Source organism: Aegilops tauschii, chromosome 7 (genome assembly GCF_002575655.3).
Source record: "Aegilops tauschii subsp. strangulata cultivar AL8/78 chromosome 7, Aet v6.0, whole genome shotgun sequence".
NCBI lineage: Eukaryota > Viridiplantae > Streptophyta > Magnoliopsida > Poales > Poaceae > Aegilops > Aegilops tauschii.
In genome coordinates, this window is record NC_053041.3 from 600,052,268 (window position 1) to 600,070,379 (window position 18,112).

The 18,112-nt window shown below is 44.9% G+C and overlaps 1 long non-coding RNA gene across 1 annotated transcript; it reads left to right on the forward strand.

The window, feature by feature from the left end:
• The first annotated feature begins 7,103 nt into the window (after positions 1–7,103).
• LOC120969662 (uncharacterized) lies at positions 7,104–8,306 on the forward strand. The gene is made up of 2 exons (XR_005763998.2): positions 7,104–7,360; positions 7,995–8,306. It is a non-coding gene; the product is annotated as an uncharacterized lncRNA (long non-coding RNA).
• The last annotated feature ends 9,806 nt before the right edge of the window (positions 8,307–18,112 follow it).

The following is an 18,112-nucleotide window of genomic DNA, read 5'->3' on the forward strand; positions in this document are numbered from 1 at the left end:
TATTGATAATCTGTAGGTTCCATGCGCAGCAACGTACCTATGGACAATGAAGTGCCAGCAGCTTCCATGCTGAAGAACACAGTAGATGATGATCCATGGAGAAGGCAATTTTTCTCTATCAACCCTGATCTAGTCTCCTGTGATCCAACGACAATGGAGTAGATTCGTAGGAGAAAGATGTAAGCCACATATGTATGCGACGAAGAGATTTTGGCGGCAATCTGTTGTTACCCGGGAGAAAAAAATGTCATTTTGCTGATTTTCTGGAACGTAACTTCTATTACGGAGATACGCTGTGTTGTTTGACCGATGGGGGTCCACCGGGACACGTGGTGATCGCTCGTTCGCCCTGCACGATAGTGCGTGCTAGGAACCCAGCAGGAGAGCCCGACCCGTTAAGGAGGGGGCGGCCGCATCCCTCGTGAGCGTCGGGTGGGCGGGCAAATACCAGGAGTTCGTACGCCCCGCGCACCCTGCGTGGCGGGCTCCGGTCTCTCCTTCAGGGCTCCAAGCCCAATAGAGTACACCAGCTCCATCCTCGCAGTTGAGCTTCCAGATATTTCCAATGACAAAAAAGACGTGAGGCCTCGCCGCGTGGACCTCCACTGCGTAGACCTCCTCCGTTGTGGACCTCATCATCGGCCTCCTTGCGCCGGCCTCATTGCTCGACAGACTTTCTCCACCGTAGGCCTCGCTGTCGGCCTACTCTCACCGACCTCGTCCCTCAATGAATCATCTTCAACAACTTCAAGGCAAGCCAACACAAGGTCGGCTTCTTCCTCAAGACCTCACCAAACTGTCCAAGGCGACACATTCAGATCAACATCAACACTGATGCCGACAAGATACCGGCTGAACAATACATTGAGGGTGCCCAAGAGGCCACACGCCTGGCGACCCGAGTATTTTTGAGGTCGAACTCATGAAGATAGGCCACAACTGTCGCTGAAACAGATGGAGCCTGCCTGGGTTCTCATTCCCGAAGACAAATGACTCCAACTCCAGACACGCTTAGGGTTATTGATGGTGCCATATAATAGGGGTACCCGACCTCTGGGAACAAGGTTGACAGGCCTAGGACCCTCACCACCAACGGTGGGCCTCCTCCTGAAGGATACCTATACTACTTGTACCGCAAGACATGTACTCTAGTAGACAACTTGGGCATGAAGCCATGTAAACCGAATTGGGCCATGTAACCCTAGCCCTCACCCATCTATATAAGGGGAGGTAGGGGCCTCCCAAGTCAGCGGCTAACATTTCTCCCACCTCTCCATTAGACCTACAACAAATGCAATCTCTCCACGAAAGGAACACTATCAATACAATCATACATGCAGGATGTAGGGTATTACTGCACCATGGAGGCTTGAACCTAGGTAAATTCATGTCCTGTATGTACCCCCAATCCGATCCTCTATGCGCTCCACCCCATGAGGTACCCTATGTAGGGATCTGACGGGATTTTGCTCCGTCACTAGATCATTGCACATCCTGATACACTATCAGAGACATTCATATAGAGTCATAATGTTTCAGTCTATCCGGTTGTAACTAAAAGGAAGTGTGATGATGATCATTATTAGAGCATTATCACAGTGGGGTAAAGAATGATGGAGACTAATGAGTCCTCCAACAAGTGGGGACGAGGTTCATGATATTGTACCCAAAAAAAGAGAAGGGACAATGCTACTATCCTTTTACCACACTTGTGCTTGAAAGTAGCACCATGTTCTTCAAATAGAGAATCTCCTGATTTGTCACTTTCATATATAGTGGTAATTTTTACATTATACAATTTGGCTGTATATTCCAATGACGGTCTTCCTCAAATGCTCGAGGTCTTCATGAGCAAGCAAGTTGGATGCACACCCACTTAGTTACAGTAGCGAGCTTTCATACACTTATAGCTCTAGTGCATCCATTGCATGGAAATCCCTACTCCTCGCATCGATATCGATTGAAAGGCCTTGCCATTGCCTAATGATCCGCCAAGTTGATGAGAGACTTTCTTCACTTTCTGTCTTCCCTTATACACATCTACCAACATATTCTATTGCACATGTAATGCAAAGTCCATGACTCACGCTCATATATTGAGTGAGCTGAAAATGCTGAAGTGAGAAAATGTATGAAACAATTGCTTGGTTTGACACCAGGGTGCTCTTGATTCATACTTATGTTAGGAAGACCGAGTCATGCCATGCTTATATAATTCATTGAGTAGGGATAACATTCGTTAAGCCTCATATATTTTGAAGAGTTGTGATTATGTTCTAGTATTCATGGATATTATTATGTTGATGTCAATTACGTCATCGTTTCCAAATATTCATACCCTAAAGGATTACATGATAAACATGTTTAGGTAGCATTCAACATACAAAATTCTGTTTTTATCATTTAACTACTCGAGGACAAGAGGAAATTAAGCTTGGGGGTGCTGATACGTCTCCAACTTATCTATAATTATGATTGTTTCATGCTATTATATTATCAATCTTGTATGCTTTATATGCAATTTTATATCATTTTTGGGAACTACCCTATTAACCTAGTGCAAGTTTCTATTTTTGCATATTTTATTGTTTCACAGAAAAACAATACCAAACGAAGTCCAAACACGATGAAACTTTACGATGATTTTCTTCTGGACCAAGAAGGGACCCTGGAAGCTTTGGGAGGAGGCCAGAAGATATATGAAGGGGTCACATGCTCACACGGCATGCCCCTAGGGGGGGCAACACTTGAGCTTGTGAGCCCCTCGTAGCTCCCTTTGACCTAATTTCAAGCTTATAAATTCCCTAAAATTCCAAAACCACCAAAGCGAGACCCGAAACAATTATTCCACCACCGCAAGCCTCTGTGCTTCCGCGATCCCATCTGGAGACCTCCGTCGGTACTCTACTGGAGGGAGAATTGATCATGGAGGGCTTCTTCACCAACCTTGCTGCACCTCCGATGATGTTTGAGTAGTTCCCCACAGGACCTATGGGTCCATAGTGATTACCCTTCTCTCTCTCTCTCTCTCTCTCTCTCTCTCTCTCTCTCTCTCTCTCTCTCTCTGATCTCCAATACAATGTTCTCCTCGGAGTTCTCGATGTAATCCCTTTTCGCAGTGTGTTTGTTGGGATCCGATGAATTGTGGGTTTATGATCAAATTATTCATTGAAGTAATTGAGTTATTTATGAACTTTATTATGTGTGATTGCTATAGCTATGTAATGCTTTTTCGATCTATGAGTTTTCTTTGGCCAAGTTGATGATAGATCTTTAGTGGAAGTGGTGCATAATAGTAGGTTCAATCTTGCCGTGTCCTCACCTCATGACAGAAGAGATATTGAGACACCTATTTGTATTGTCGCTACTAAGGGTAAAATGACGGGGTTCGAACATATTGATTGGTCTTACTTTGTCCATGTTATAGCATCATACTTCATGCATTACTCTGTTTGTTATTAACTTAATAGCTATAGAGGCAAGCATATAAGCGCTCTCGGAGTGGAGTAATAGTAGTAGATGCAAAATCATTCCGGTCTACTTGTCACAGACGTAATGCCTATGTACTGATCATGCCATGAATAACATCATGCATAACTATGTGCTTTTCTATTAATTTCCCATCAGTTATTTGTTCACCCACCGTACCGTTATGCTTATGTGAGAGATGCCTCTAGCGAAAGCTATGGCCCCCGAGTTTATTTAAATCATATTACTACTAAAACCCTAAAAGCCTTGCTGCAATTTATTTACTTTTATTTTACTTTGCAACTTATATATCTCCTACTATCAGATTTGATCCTTGCAATTAACGAGTACAAGGAGATTGACAACCCTCTTGCCCGTGTTGGGTGCAAGTATTTGCTCTTGTGTGTAGAAACTTCTAAAGGTCGTTTGCGTGCATCTCCTACTGGTTCGATAAACCTAGATTATTTACAAAGGGAAATACTTTTCACTACTGTACTAGTTTACCCTTCCTCTTCAAGGAAATTCCAGCGCATTCCATAAGTAGTAGTGATCCCCGCGCCAAAGGTCACCATTTCCTGGGACCATGCAAGCCATTCATTGGTTGTGTCTTTCGTCGTGTAGATCGCACGTCACGCGAGTTTCTGGTTTTGGCGGAGGCCCCGCGAGCGGGCTTGCGGCTCCACGGAGGCCATACGATGCGTCTCCATGCGGGGTGATCGGGGCGATCGTAGACCTCCAGGGCTTTCCCCTACTCATCGTACACACGGTTGATGAGGTACGAGGGCGAGATGTCGAGAAATCACCCTGATCCATTAGCGACCAACTCAAAAGAGCTGAACATGAGGCAATGGCCTGGCAGGAACTCGCCGACCTCTTCTGATTCTTCGCTCCGGGTTAGGTCTCCGATCAATGTTGCCCGTGCCTGGCGTGCCAACTGATAGAGCGAAATACGGTCAGATCCCTCGGTAGTGTCAATGATGAGGTCGTAAGTACAGGGACGGAGTCTGCACACACAATTTACGCAGGTTCTGGCCTCCTAAAAGTAATACCCTACGTCCCGCTTTTTCTTGTTATTGATGGTGAGGGAGATACCTCGTGCAGAGGATTACAATGGTGTACGAGATTGCTACCGAGAGTTTGGACCTAAGATTTGATGGGTGAACGATGACCTAGACTTCCCTTTATATAGACAAGAGAGGTTTAGGCTTTACATAGGAGTAGGTAAGATCTGTTGCGCTGCCGACCTTCAGACTTGGAGAACATGAAGATCGCGGCCGCCTCTATAGGGTTTCCTGGTGTTGGGCCTAGAGGGCCCCGTCCGCCTGACGAGGCCGGGCTCCCTCATGTCAGGTACCCCGGGTACATGACCCCGTCAATTTTCATAACATTAGACATATACACACCATGGCAACTTTTAGGAATTTGTAGGGCATGGCAAAAATTTGTCTGTGATGTAGCCGTACATAGATGGATTTCCCTTGACTATTTTCACAACTTTGAAGTAATTTCTTATCTGATCATTTTGAACATGATGGTATTTTTACTGTATGTGTCATGGCAGTTTGTTTTGTTTCTGTTCAGTCATTCAAAGCCAACTCCAAATCCTTGTTTTTAGGTATTTTTAGCGGTTTATAGAAATGTGGGCTTTTTCGGCCGAACCGGGGCTTGGTAGGAGAGCAAAGTGCAGCATAGAGGGACAGTGGTATCCCCAGCCCACCAGGGTTCAAGTCCTGGTGCTCGCATTATTCCTAAATTTATTTCAGGATTTCCGGCGATGCGCTTTCAGTGGTTGGAGACGTTCCCGTCGACGACGAGGCGCCTATGGTGACTTCGTAAATCTCAAGATGATATGCCGGCTTAATCTCTCGCAGGTGCTCATAGGGGTAGGGTGTGCATGTGTGCGTTCATAGGGGTGAGTGTATGCGCGTATGTATGAGCGCTTGCGTCTGTACTGTGTTAAAAAAGGTAGGTGACGTAGCCCCTACAGCTAAGGTATCATTTGTTGGACCCGCCCAATTAAAGAGGCGGCCATGACGCGGTGTTGTATCAAAAGGTAAAAAAAGAAATAGAAAGCATCGGATTGGATTCCAATGTTGTGATTTCTTTTCTCATGAGATGATTAGTTTTATCAAAACTACTCCCTCCGTGCCATAATAAGTACGGGACAGAGGGAGTATTTGATGTAATAAGATTTTTTTTATTATGAAACGTAGGGAGTATTATTTTCCTGTTTGTATGGTTGCATTGCCTCCACCAATATTTGTTTTGCTTACGGGTGTGCTAGTGCATGAAGAGAGAGGGCTAGCAAGTGTACCGGACGGCTGCATGGGTTGCACATTAGTCGAATCGCTTAAGTTTAGCTGCATGCTAGAGCATTTATTAAAGGAAGGCGAGAAGTTTGGTTGAGGTACTATGCGTTTGTGTTTTATTGAGCCGCGAGTTCCAACTAATAGCCTAGTGCGCTGTGTTGATTTTCTGAGTCGCGTTTACACCAAGTGACCTTTGGCATACCAGGAGTTCAGTGGAATACCAGAGGCAGATTTGATCGCTTCAGCCCCAACACCCTCTTCTTCCTCCAGACCACCGTCGGGACTCGGGAGATGGCCGCGCCGTGCACTTCAATCACGGACGAGCGTCTGGCCGTTCTCCTCGAGGAGATCTTCCTCCGGCTGCCTACCCCAGCTGACCACGTCCGCGCCTCCGTTGCCTTGCACCAAGTCGACTCTGTCCGCCAGCTCCTCGCCGACCGCTCCTTCCTCCGTCGCTTCCGCAAAACACACTCCCCGTCCTTCATCGGCTTCGTCGACTATCATGGCTTTCGCCCCGCGCTCCCGCCTCACACTTCCGCGCCCATCGCCGATGCCGTCGGTCACGCCGCCGACTTCTCCTTCTCCTTTCTTCCTCGCCCCAATCGTTGCAGCTTCACGGGAGACCCTGGCTGCTGGAACGTCCGGGACATCCGTGACGGCCGGGTCCTCCTCGACCGTGGCCCCAAACGCGAGAAGGGCTCAGTCGTCTTCCCGGAGCTCGCGGTGTGCGACCCGTTGCACCGGCGATACCGCCTGCTACCCCCGATTCCTAACGACCTAGCCGTGTTGGTGAGGGACTCACTTGATCTGTTTTACTCACCAAAGCGCCGCTGCGGGGTCGTCCTCGTCCCCGCCATCCAGGAAGGGGAAGGGGAAGTGGAACCGGAAGATGATGAGACGTCATTCCGTGTGGTCTGGATGGCGCAGTGCAGGACCAAGCCGATGGCATTCGTTTATTCTTCAACCAGTGGACAGTGGCAAGGCATTGCATCAGAGGGTTGGAGCAATTTGTTAGGTTGTGCGACACCCGTATCTTTGGAATCCCGTTTGTTCCAAAGGTGTGCTAACGCCTATGGATGTTTGTACTGGCCGATGTTTGGGCCGGAGAGTGGCCTGGAGAATTATCCGAGGGAAGTTATGCTCGTTCTTGACACCATGAGGATGGAGTTTTCTGTTGCTGATTTGCCAGCCGGAAGAAGATGGAGGGGCGGAGGCTTTGGTATTGTGGAGGCAGGGGAAGGCAGGCTTGGACTGATTACTCATTCGAATGATGGCACACTACAGTATATTGTTAGGCAGAACACCGATATGAATGAGTGGCAGATAGAGAAGATAATCCCATTGGCTGAGGGTGACCATACAATCATACGTGTAACTGAGAGGTACTTGCTCGTACTAAGGTCAGATGTGAGGATCGACTGCATGACATTTCAGGTTGAGAGGCTTTATGAGAAATCTGAATGTTTCTCACTAGACGTCAAGACATTTAAGCTTGAGAGGGTGTGTGAGAAAAAAGAATGTCTCATGTGGGCCCATATACACCAACTTCCCACCATCATTGTCGTCAAGGACAGTATGAAATGGTATACTCAGTTCTCTTGCACCCTACCTGCTAGCTATATGCATGTCCTTCATATTTATCACATAACTTGTCTGATGCTTCATAGTTTGATTTACGTAATTTAGTAGTGCCCCTTTTTTCTTTGTTTGCTTCTTGCTACACTGCTCTGATTAGCAGGCTTAGAGTCATTTCTTTTCTGCTTAGTTGCATCATGTTATCATAAATCATGAATTACCTCCCTTTTGGCTATGAACATCAAGCTATATATATGTCCTTAAAGAGAGCGTCTAGTGTTACTGAAATGTTGCTGCATCCTTAAATGAATATTTTGTCTGTACCCTGAAGCAAGCTTGAGTTTATGCATGTTTTCCTATCCTTGTTAAGATGGTTTTGCTATTCTTGCCTTATCAACCTGTTGTACTGTGACTAGCTGTTTATTTCTGATGGAATACACATTGTATGTAGGCATTTTATTTTATTTTTAAACAATGATTTTGTTTTCAATTAGAATGTTACATGGTAATAGTTATCCGTTGTTATTATAACTACTTGTCCTCTTTCAGGTTTCAGCACTGTAAACCCTTTTACTTTTAGTTATGCCATGCTAAAGTGCTGATCATTGTTTTGATGTTTGCCTTCCATATTTGAAGAAACAGAATTGCCTGGCCTGTGAAGAAAAGGACATCAGTACATTCTTAGACAGTATCTATGTCCGTGATGAAAAGCTTCAGAAGGTGTCCTGGTAGTTGCATCCTGAAGAGTGGGCGGCGTGGTGCTTCTATTTCTGCTGCGAAAGAAGTGCTTTTCTTCTTCTCTGGTGGAAGTTCTATCCTAGTACTTTTGTATGAGCTTTGCCTATAACTTTGGTCTCATTTTCTATTGTTATCAATAAGGGAGGTTTGTTCCTTTTTGTCGTCTTGTTTATGTTTGGAACAACTTGTTGAACTCTATCTTATCAGACTAATGCATCATATGGATTTTTTTTTTAAAAAGTTAAAAGGTTATAATTCCTGATGATTTTTTGGGACTGGAGCTCCTTAATTAGTTTATGATAGCGAAAATGTTCCTCCATTTGAAATATCTTCACACTTTCGAAAAATGTTCACAATTTGAGTTACAATGTTCCCAAATTTGAAACATGACCGAAAAAATAGAAAAGGAGAAAGAAAAGAAAAACAGAACATTAAAGCATGATGAAAAAGAACAAAGAATAAAAACCTAAACGGAAAAGAAAGAATATAAAATGAAAAATATTTTCATGAATTAAAAAAACAAAGAATAAGAATGAAAAAGGAAAAATAAAAAATAAAACAAAAATAAAAAAGAAACAGAAAAAGAAACATAAAAGAAGAAAAAACTGGGGGATCTCGCGCCCTGCGTGGGCATGCCCAGTAGGCGCCCAGGGAGCTAGGGCCTACGCGCCAAATAGGGAGAGCAACTAATTAACGAGTGCTCCTTCGGAAGCCTTGCAACGATCAGCGCCACTTGGCGCGCTCCCAGCCGCCCGCCACATGTCGTGCTTTGGACGCTCCCTTCGGATTTATTTTTTTATTTTTCCGCATGCGTTTTCGGTTTTTCAAACGGTTTTTTCCGGGTTTTTTCGATGTTTCGGTTTTCCACCGGTCTTCCTGAACTTTTGGACCAAATTTTTTTTTGAAAATATTTTTTAGTGAAAAAATGCGTTTCTTTTTTTTCTTTCGCGAGAGTCACGGTTTTGCTTCTGCGAGAGGCACGGTTTTGCTTCGCGAGAGTCACGGCCGCGCCTATCGAAAACGGAAAAAAACACGTTTTCTATCTTTTTCCGTCCTTGAGAGGCACGGTTGTGCTTTCGCGAGAGTCACGGCAGTGCGTCTCGAAAACAAAAAAAAACGTGTTTTCTGTTTTTTTTTCCTTTTGCGAGAGGCACGGTTTTGCTTCCGTGAGAGGCACGGCCGTGCCTCTCGGAAATGAAAAAAAAACGTGTGTTCTGTTTTTTTTCTTCACGAGAGGCATGGTTTTGCTTCCGCAAGAGGCATGGTTGTGCTTTCGCGAGAGGCACGGCCGTGCCTCCTTAGAAACAGAAAAAAAATGTGTTTTCTATTTTTTCCTTCCGCGAGAGGCACGGTTTTGCTTCCACGAGAGGCACGGTTGTGGTTTCGCGAGAGGCTCGGGCGTGCCTCTTTCGGAAAGGGAAAAACCCGTGCTCCTGGTTCGGTTTTTTCGTCCAGTTTTTTCGTGAAGAAAAAGTTTGTCAAAACCTATCAACATGGGATCGAGTTTTGAAGGTCTTGACGCGAGCAATCCAACGGTAAAAACGGTTCGAGATTTGGACATACGGTTAAAGAGATAAAACGTTTTGAATAAATGAATCTATGAAAAAAGGGAAAACTCCCAGGTTGCGACAAGTGGCGCACATGCAGCGCGCCGCTTGTCGCAACCTGGAGGGGTGGAAGTGATCTTTGCAACGAGTACTCCTTAACTAGTGATTTCGCCAAATAGGAGCCACCGGTTGAAAAGTAACGTTTTCGAAAACCTATATCTCCCATGAGTTTTTTTGAGACAATATATCGCCCTTGAGTGCACCATACGTCTCGCCCCACTAGTAGCTACTGGGCCAGGCCCATTTTCTTCTTCTTTTTTTCCAATCGAAACACTCGATGGTGATTATGTTCGGCCTGGTTTTCTTTGTTTTCTTTTTTAGTTTTTTTGTTTCTTCAACCGTTTTTCATCGGTTTTTGCTTTCCTTTGTTTTTCATCGGTTACGTTCGTTACCTGCTCAGGTTCCAATGTTTTTTTCTTCCTTTTCTTTCCTAGCTTTCTCCATTTTTCTTGTTTTCTTTGTTTATTTTTCTCTTTTTGCACTGGTTTTTCTCCTTTTTTATTTTCTGTTTTTGTTTTTAACTCAGCTTTTCTCTTTTGCATTGTGTTCTCCAGTTTCGTGTTTCATTTTTTCTTTGGATTACTTTGGTTTTCTTTTATGTTTCTCAGCACATGTCTACATTTTGTTTACACATTGTACATATTTTATTTTGTATATGTAAAAATATTTCGGAATAAATATTTTTAAATACTTGATTAACATTTTTCAAATAAATGTCCTGATGTCTATTGTTCTCATACACATTGTACATTTTGTGTATGCTTCTAAAACATCTTTTAATATAGGGTCGCCTGAGTGAGGCGGCGGGCGGGGGATTTGCGTAGGAAGTTCTTTCTATGTCTTGCATGCCTGGACTGTTCATTTGCTGTAATAAGTCCATCCTGAAACTATACATTGTCCATAACTATTTTGTATTATCATTCTTAAGGAAATTGGCGGAGATCTCTTAACTAAAAAAAAGAAACCACTCGATCAATCTTCGGCTGCAGCGTTTTGGTGCTCAGGCTACATGGTGCCTTTTTTTGAAACATTCAAAAATCATGTTTTGAAGTTTCAAAATATTCTGGAAAAAATCCAAATTGACATATGGATGTGTACTACACCTGTGTAAAATTCCAAGAGAAATACATTGATTCGTGAGCTACACAAAGAAGAGAAAAATCGTTGGTTTTGTATAATGAACAATGCACAGTTTTTACAAAAAAAGAACAGCGCACAGTTTTCAACGTCAGCGATTTGTCTTTTTATGTAGCCCATTTGTTATGAATTATGTAAGCATGTAGTATAAAAAAAAGACCAATCCAAGGGCTAACCCTCGTTGGCATTTTTTTATAGGAGAAACTCCGCGAGCACCCGCGTCGAAGCCAAGGCTTGAACTTGGGTGGGCTGGCATCTACCCCAGCTGCCCGGCCAACGGGTCGACGCCCCGTACTCAAGCATGTAGTATACATCCGTATGATATTGTGATTTTTTTTCAAATTTTTGAATCATTAATTTGATTCCCACCCCCACCCCATCACCAAAAGACAACGAGCTCCACGTAGCTCGAGCTCTAAAACGAATTTCTGATGGATCTTCCTCCTTTTTCTTTCGGTATCGATAACTCCCGAACATCCATGTTCCCACCCCCTCGGTCCGAACGCGTTGATCGACGCACGGTTATTTTGCACGAATCTTGACTCGGGCTGCTGCCACGTAGGACAGACACCACCGTTCGGGGTAATGACATCTTGGTCCGAACTCCCCCCACTTCTCCTCCCCCACCACTCCGCCGAGCAGTTGCCGTACACCACGGCAAAACCACCGCCGCGCGCCCCCTTTTCCCCTTCACCCTCTCCAGTTGCTCCCATTCCCATCCGCATTGCACCCCTCTCCCCCGCCCATTCGCTGGGTGGTTTCCATACCACCCGCATACTTTGTTCTCTCCGGCGAGTCGGCGGTGAGGGATTTGAAGCCGACGGATCTCAGCCGGCCGCTGTTGTTGTCGGGGGCGCCCGCGAACTGTGCCGGCGAGTCGACTGCTTCGTCCGGAGGATGTTCTCCAGTCGACCAGCGGGGCTTGCGTGCGAGGTGGCAACGAATTTCCGTCAGAGAATGGGTGTAGAAGCGCTTACTCGCCGGAGCTCCTCCTCGGCGGATTTCCTCTCCGGCGACCGCCGAAGCTTTTCATCTCCTCGGTGAGGTCAGTTCGTAGCGCACATCACTTTTTCGTGTGGTCCGTGAATGTTCCCTCATGTTCTCTGGGTGTGTTCTTAAGCTAGATCCCCAAATATGACGTTAGAGCAGAGTGACCTACGGATTTTTGTTCTTAAGCTAGATCCACGAATCTGATGCTAGAGCAGAGTGAATTATGGAGTTATTAAGCTAGATCTACAAACCTGATGTTAGTGCAGTGCCTATTGAACCTCGCATGCGGTTTGTTGCCATCTACGATTAGAGCAAATTAAGGATGCAATATTTTAGCGGATGGCAACTTATTAGCTTCACTAGTAGACCGCGGACGACAACTTGTTATCTTGTCTACTAGACAGAGGATGGCAACTTCTGCCCAAACTTGTTCATCAGCATGTTTTGTATGCTATAATCTGCAATTCCATCTGCTTAGAACAGAGTACACTCTGTTTTCTTGCTACAGAGGTACCTTTTTTCACTATTACAGACAGATGATGTTGCTTTGCAACAGATACATAGTACATTTTATCATGTCTCTTTGCGATGTGAGATTTCTTCATTGCTAGCGTTGATCCCGTTCATGCCGATGGCAAGTTCTGACATTCTTTTGTGCACACTGCTGGCAATTGCACTGTCTTACGTAGATATGTCTGACTTTCAGAGAGAGCGAATCGTGTAAACTATGTTTTCTGATGACATTTTTACGTGTGCTGACTGTAGATCAGTGGATGGCAACTTACCACCTGTTCCCTGTATAGTGTGGATGGCAACTACAGTGCTCTCATACCCATTATGTTGATTTTTCACAGATATATGCTAGTGATGGCAACTTTGCCTACTCAACATATATACATCTCCTAGTTGGTTTGGATGGCATTTATGACCACCTGGCGCACTGTCAGCGTGACTTGACCGTCAGCCACATGGCAACATTCTTTCTTTTTGTGCTTTAATTTTCCCAGCTGTCAGCTTCTAGTGCACTTACTTAGTTCACATTTTAGGATGGCAACTTCATTACCACTCAGGTTGCACTCACGTTTTCTTTTGCCATTTTGCAGCACCATGGTTCAGAATGTCCCTGACCTCGACAATGATGACTTCATGCCACCCAGAGCTGAAGTTGTGGGTGGTGCTAATCGTAATGCAAAGAAGGTATGTACAGTCCACATGACTCTATCTCTCTTCATTTTAAACATGTTTTGTCTGTGATGGTGCCAATCCCTGAGCCCCTATTATCTCCTTTTTAACTTAATTTTCGCACAAACAGCAGAAAGCCGCGCGCAATAGGGGATCACATGAACGTCTAACGGGACTGTATGAAAATTTCGATGACGCCCAGAAAGAAGCTGCAAAGGAAATGGGGATTCAGGCATTGATGAACATTCAGTGCACCAACTTGAATAACCCCATGTGCGACTGGTTTGCGATGTTATACATTCGGACAAGAGGGAATTTGTCATACCAGGACGTGGTAGGATTCCATTAGATGAGGAATATGTTTTCAATACACTTGGTGTCCCCAATGGCGGCATGGATGTCCCATACAAGGTTGATACGAAAGTGCAAGCACATCTTTTCCTGAAATGTTCCCTGGGCTTACGACCCTCCCGGCGAACTCTGCTTTTGCGAATATGCTTGGTGCGATGGAAACAAGCGACAATGATTTCAAGAGGAAGCTGCTCATGTACTTGATCTCAAATGTGTTTGCTCCCACGACATCGTTACGCCCCAGCAGCAGATGCTTCCCTGTTTTGGTATGAAATTTTTGTTCTGTACCCCGATTGAACCTTACCTGCTTAATCATACATTTATTTCTTAGCTTTCAAGTTCATTTTCTCCTTCTTTTCACCAACATAATGCTGCAGCTTATGCTTTTTTCCTTGTTCTTTTTGTCATTTCCTCTATCTCGCAGGACCAGATAGGGAATGTTGCCAACATGAACTGGTGCAAGTTCATAGTTGGTTTCCTTCACACTTCACTATCAAATAAAATGTACAACAAAGGCTGCTGGCTGCATCTAATGGCAAGTTTACTTCATGCCAAACCCTTTGACTTTTACACTCTGAGTCACACCCCTCCGCCTACTCAATAGTGCTTTTTACTCCTTTTTCGCATTACAAGATATTTTTCTATGCCAGTGCCTTGACTTGCATGTCTCACATTTTCTTTTCAGCTCATGTATGTCGATAAACTTGACATCAGCACTGTCAATCTTAACCTGGTTGGTGGACTGCCTCCACCACACAAATTTGTTGCGTGTGCTTGGACTGATGCCGCAATCAAGGTTGTTCTCGCTGCGGACAGGAAGCCCGATGGGACGTTTGGCAAGCTACAGGCTAGTCCTTTTACCCGCACTTCTCCATCCCCAGTTTCACATTCTAACTACGTGCCAACTTCATACTAACCATCTGCTTTTCCAACTGTTATTTTCCTTATTTTCACTTATGGTACACGCCAACTTGGCCACTTTTTTACTTTGCATCCTTTTTTACTTATACATCACCTAATCATGACTAGCAACACATATTTGTATCTAGCAATGCCAACTTTATTGCTCCAATCATGCACACTTCTACACTGCGACACGCATGGCTGGTTACATTTCTACATTAAATAATGTCATTTTTCCCGATGTTCCGGGTCATTGGCTCTTACTTTCGTTGCTCATACTCATGGTGTTTCACAAGTTCAAATTGAAGTTACCAACCTAAGTTTTTCATGTCTCAATGATATCTTTTTACTGACTTTTCAAACCTGCTACCTTTTCTTCTTCTTTTCAGCTTATGGGAGAACACAACGTTGATTACAGCTTCTTTGGGGGCCCTGACAACTTCAGCAAATGGATGGATGGTCACACAAACGCTTCATGCCCTTTAACTGTTAGTACCACACAACTTTTCTGATGCATCATTTTTCCAAGATAGCCCATACTCCTGGCTGAGCAGTTTTGTCTCTCCCATTTTCTTTGTGTTTTCCAAATGCAGGCGCGAAGTAATGTCGAGAATCTTGTTGGACAGTTTGCGTCCGGTATGACCAACCTCTTTGGCAACCTTGTACAGGGTTGGACTGCAATGTCGGCTGGTGACGGAGAAGAAGTTGCCAACCAGTTTCGTTCTTTTGTTCGTGGTGGCACTTCTCGTCCAACTGGATCTAGGGGTAGATATGACCACAATGACTCGCAAGAGATACCCCCCAGCGATGATGATTTATCAGTTGACGACAGTTACTACGACGACGATGACCAGCAAGACGACACCCGTAATGAGATGGCGATAACAGAATGGACGACAATGAGCATGAGACGTCGTCTGAGCACAATTGCGTTGGTGCTGAGACATCCACTGGGCAAGGTTTGGGCGGTCATTCTGGTACTGAAGCCTCGAAAAGGGATAGGGATGCACAAGATGTGGACCTTCAAGCTGCTTCCAAAAGGACAAAGTTGGAACCCGTTGCTTCTACAAAGAGGTATAATTTGGGTTCAGTATTGTTTCTTGCAATTTTAAATCATTTATTATTTAATCTACCTAATTCTGCTTCATCATTCTCCCTCAGCGACTAATGCTTTTTGTTTTTCTTGTAGGGAGGCAACCGCTGGTGGAAGAGTGACCACAGAGAAAATTGCCCAACAGCCTTCCAGATCTTCTGCTCGTGCATGCAAGGCTCATACGGCTACACGTTCATCTCCTCGCTTTGCATCCTCCAACACGGGAGATCCGGTTGTTCTTGAGGACATGAGGGATGCAGGGAAAAGGTTAACACTACGACATACGTACATTTAAGTGTTATGTTTTTGTTTGTCTAGTTTTACAGACATTACATGGCAACTTCTAGTTGTCCATACATGGCAACCTTCTACCTTACACACTTATATCACCTCCCACTTTTTGCTCTCATACCCGCTAAGATGGCAACTTTACTTCCCTACATTTTCTTCTACCATATGTGCCAACTTTTGGGTAGCCGCCATGTGGTAACTTCAACCCCTACAGAAATGGCTTTTTATTACTACCTTCTGATCCACAACATGTCCACTATTTATTACTGCTTCACCTTATTTTCATTCATACTTACAAATCATTAACCACATGGCAACTTTTCAACTTCTTTGATACTACCAACATTTTTTTCTCTGTTTCCAGCCCTTTAACCTTCATTTTACTCCATGTCAAATTTTATTTACGACTTTCATGCACGACAACTTATAGCCTTTCTATTTTTACTACTTTACTTACATGCAGGATAAAAAAGAGAAGCAATCAGTCTGGTCATATGGCTAAATCTAACAAAAAAGAACCGTTGGAGCGCATGCACGCTAAGCTTGCTTCATCTGACAATGTGGACTTTGTCAAAGCACCTGCTGCCACTAGTTCTGATGCACCAGCTAAGTTGTTGTCATCCGTTGCTGCCGTGTTGAACGGCAATGAAGGTGCAGGATCAGGGGGGCTCTGATGAATTGATCTCCCCAAGATCAGTGGAGGTTGCGCCGGCATTGGTATCCATGAGGCAGGAGCTCGAAGGTAGCCCAGCAGTGTCTGATCCTGCGCACCAAACACCCTAGCCTAAGGTGCATGTGCAAAACACTACTGTTGATACGTCTGAGAAACCTCGGTCAGTAGATAAAGATTGCACAAGTACGCCCGCCGCAACTGCTGTGGAAAACAAGGGTCCGGTAGTCACACAACAAGCACATCAGGCTGGACCACATGATCGCACCGCTCATTCGCACACTGTTTCCAAACCTGTCCACACGTAGTTGACAAGAAATCAGCAAAACGGGCAGTCGCTACCAGGAAGAGCCCTCGGAACAAAGCTGATCAGTCAGGCAATGTGCATGGTCAGGACACAAGGTATGTGCATGCTTCAACCTTGTTCCCGCCTGCCCCCCAGGGCAAGACTGGCGATCCAGTTCAGACAAATGTACTTGGAGGTGGAACGGTCCAGGAACCGATAGTCTCATAGAAAGAAAAGATTCATCCAGATCCAACGCTCAAGCACACACGTGTCCCACTGGATATGGGTGTCCCTTACACTCCAAGAGCTGACCATCCAAAAAAAGGGACAGCCAAGAAGGTGCTTATTGATATTCCGGACACGACTCCGCGCCCCACTTCCAATCCTATGGATGCCGGATCAGTCGACAAGGACGTCTTTGTTGACCTGTCTCCGTTGGCAGCGTCTGTTGGTGTGATCGAAAAGCAGAATGAGCGCGAGGGCAGGCACCCTATGGCTTTCACGGCACCACCATTCAGCCTCGGAATTGATTTGAGCCACCCAATCGAGCCAGTTGATGCTATCCTAGTGTCTTATGCATTCCCGTCCCAGCCGGACCAGATGATGGCGCAACCAATTGTTGATGGTAGAAAGGCTGTCAAATTTGCCGAGCCTATTGTTCAAGGTATTATCCACATATCACTATTTGTGTTGGCAACTTCACTTTTTTTTTTCTTTTGTTGGCAATTCCAACACGTTTTACTCCGTGTGTCCATTGCCCTATTTTGTCATCTATTGTCTATTAACTGTATGGCCGTTTACAAATTGCCTTCCTGACAAGTTTGTTTACCACACCCAGGATCACCTGTGGAGATATCATCATCAATGGATGAAGCGCTATGCAAGATGGAGCAGGATGTGGTCCTCAGGAAAAAATTGCAGACAAAAGCCCCTTCTAGCTCACCTGTTGCACATGCTACCACTTCTGTTGATGTGCACAGCAGTGCCACCCCAGGTTCTGTGCGGCTGGCAAGGGTTGTGCAACCCCCCCCCCCCCCCCGGAAGTGGACTCTGAACCTCCAATAAAGGCCACAAAGCAACAACAAACACTTTACGATATCGTTAGGCGTTTTGGAAATGCGCGAAGCAATACTAGGCATATGAATGCAATCAGAGAGTAAGTTGCTTCTCATCCTCCACTTCTTGCCCCAACCTCTTTAGTTCAGACCTTTCTTCATGTGTACCACTTTTTTTATTGCTCATTTATTCCAGCTCATGTTTGGACAGAACTAAGGTCATCGACTGCTATGAGACATTTATTCACATGGATGATCTCGCTGAGTCCCTGATGCCTACCGGGAGACTATCCCAGAATGTTATCTCCGCGGGTATTGGCTTCATCAACAGCCACGTCGACATCCATCCCGATAAGATCATTATGAGCACAACCATCACGAGGAGGATTTTTGATGGCGACTTCTCTCACAAACAAATTCGTAAAGTGTTCGCCCAGCATGGTGATTTCAAGCTCAC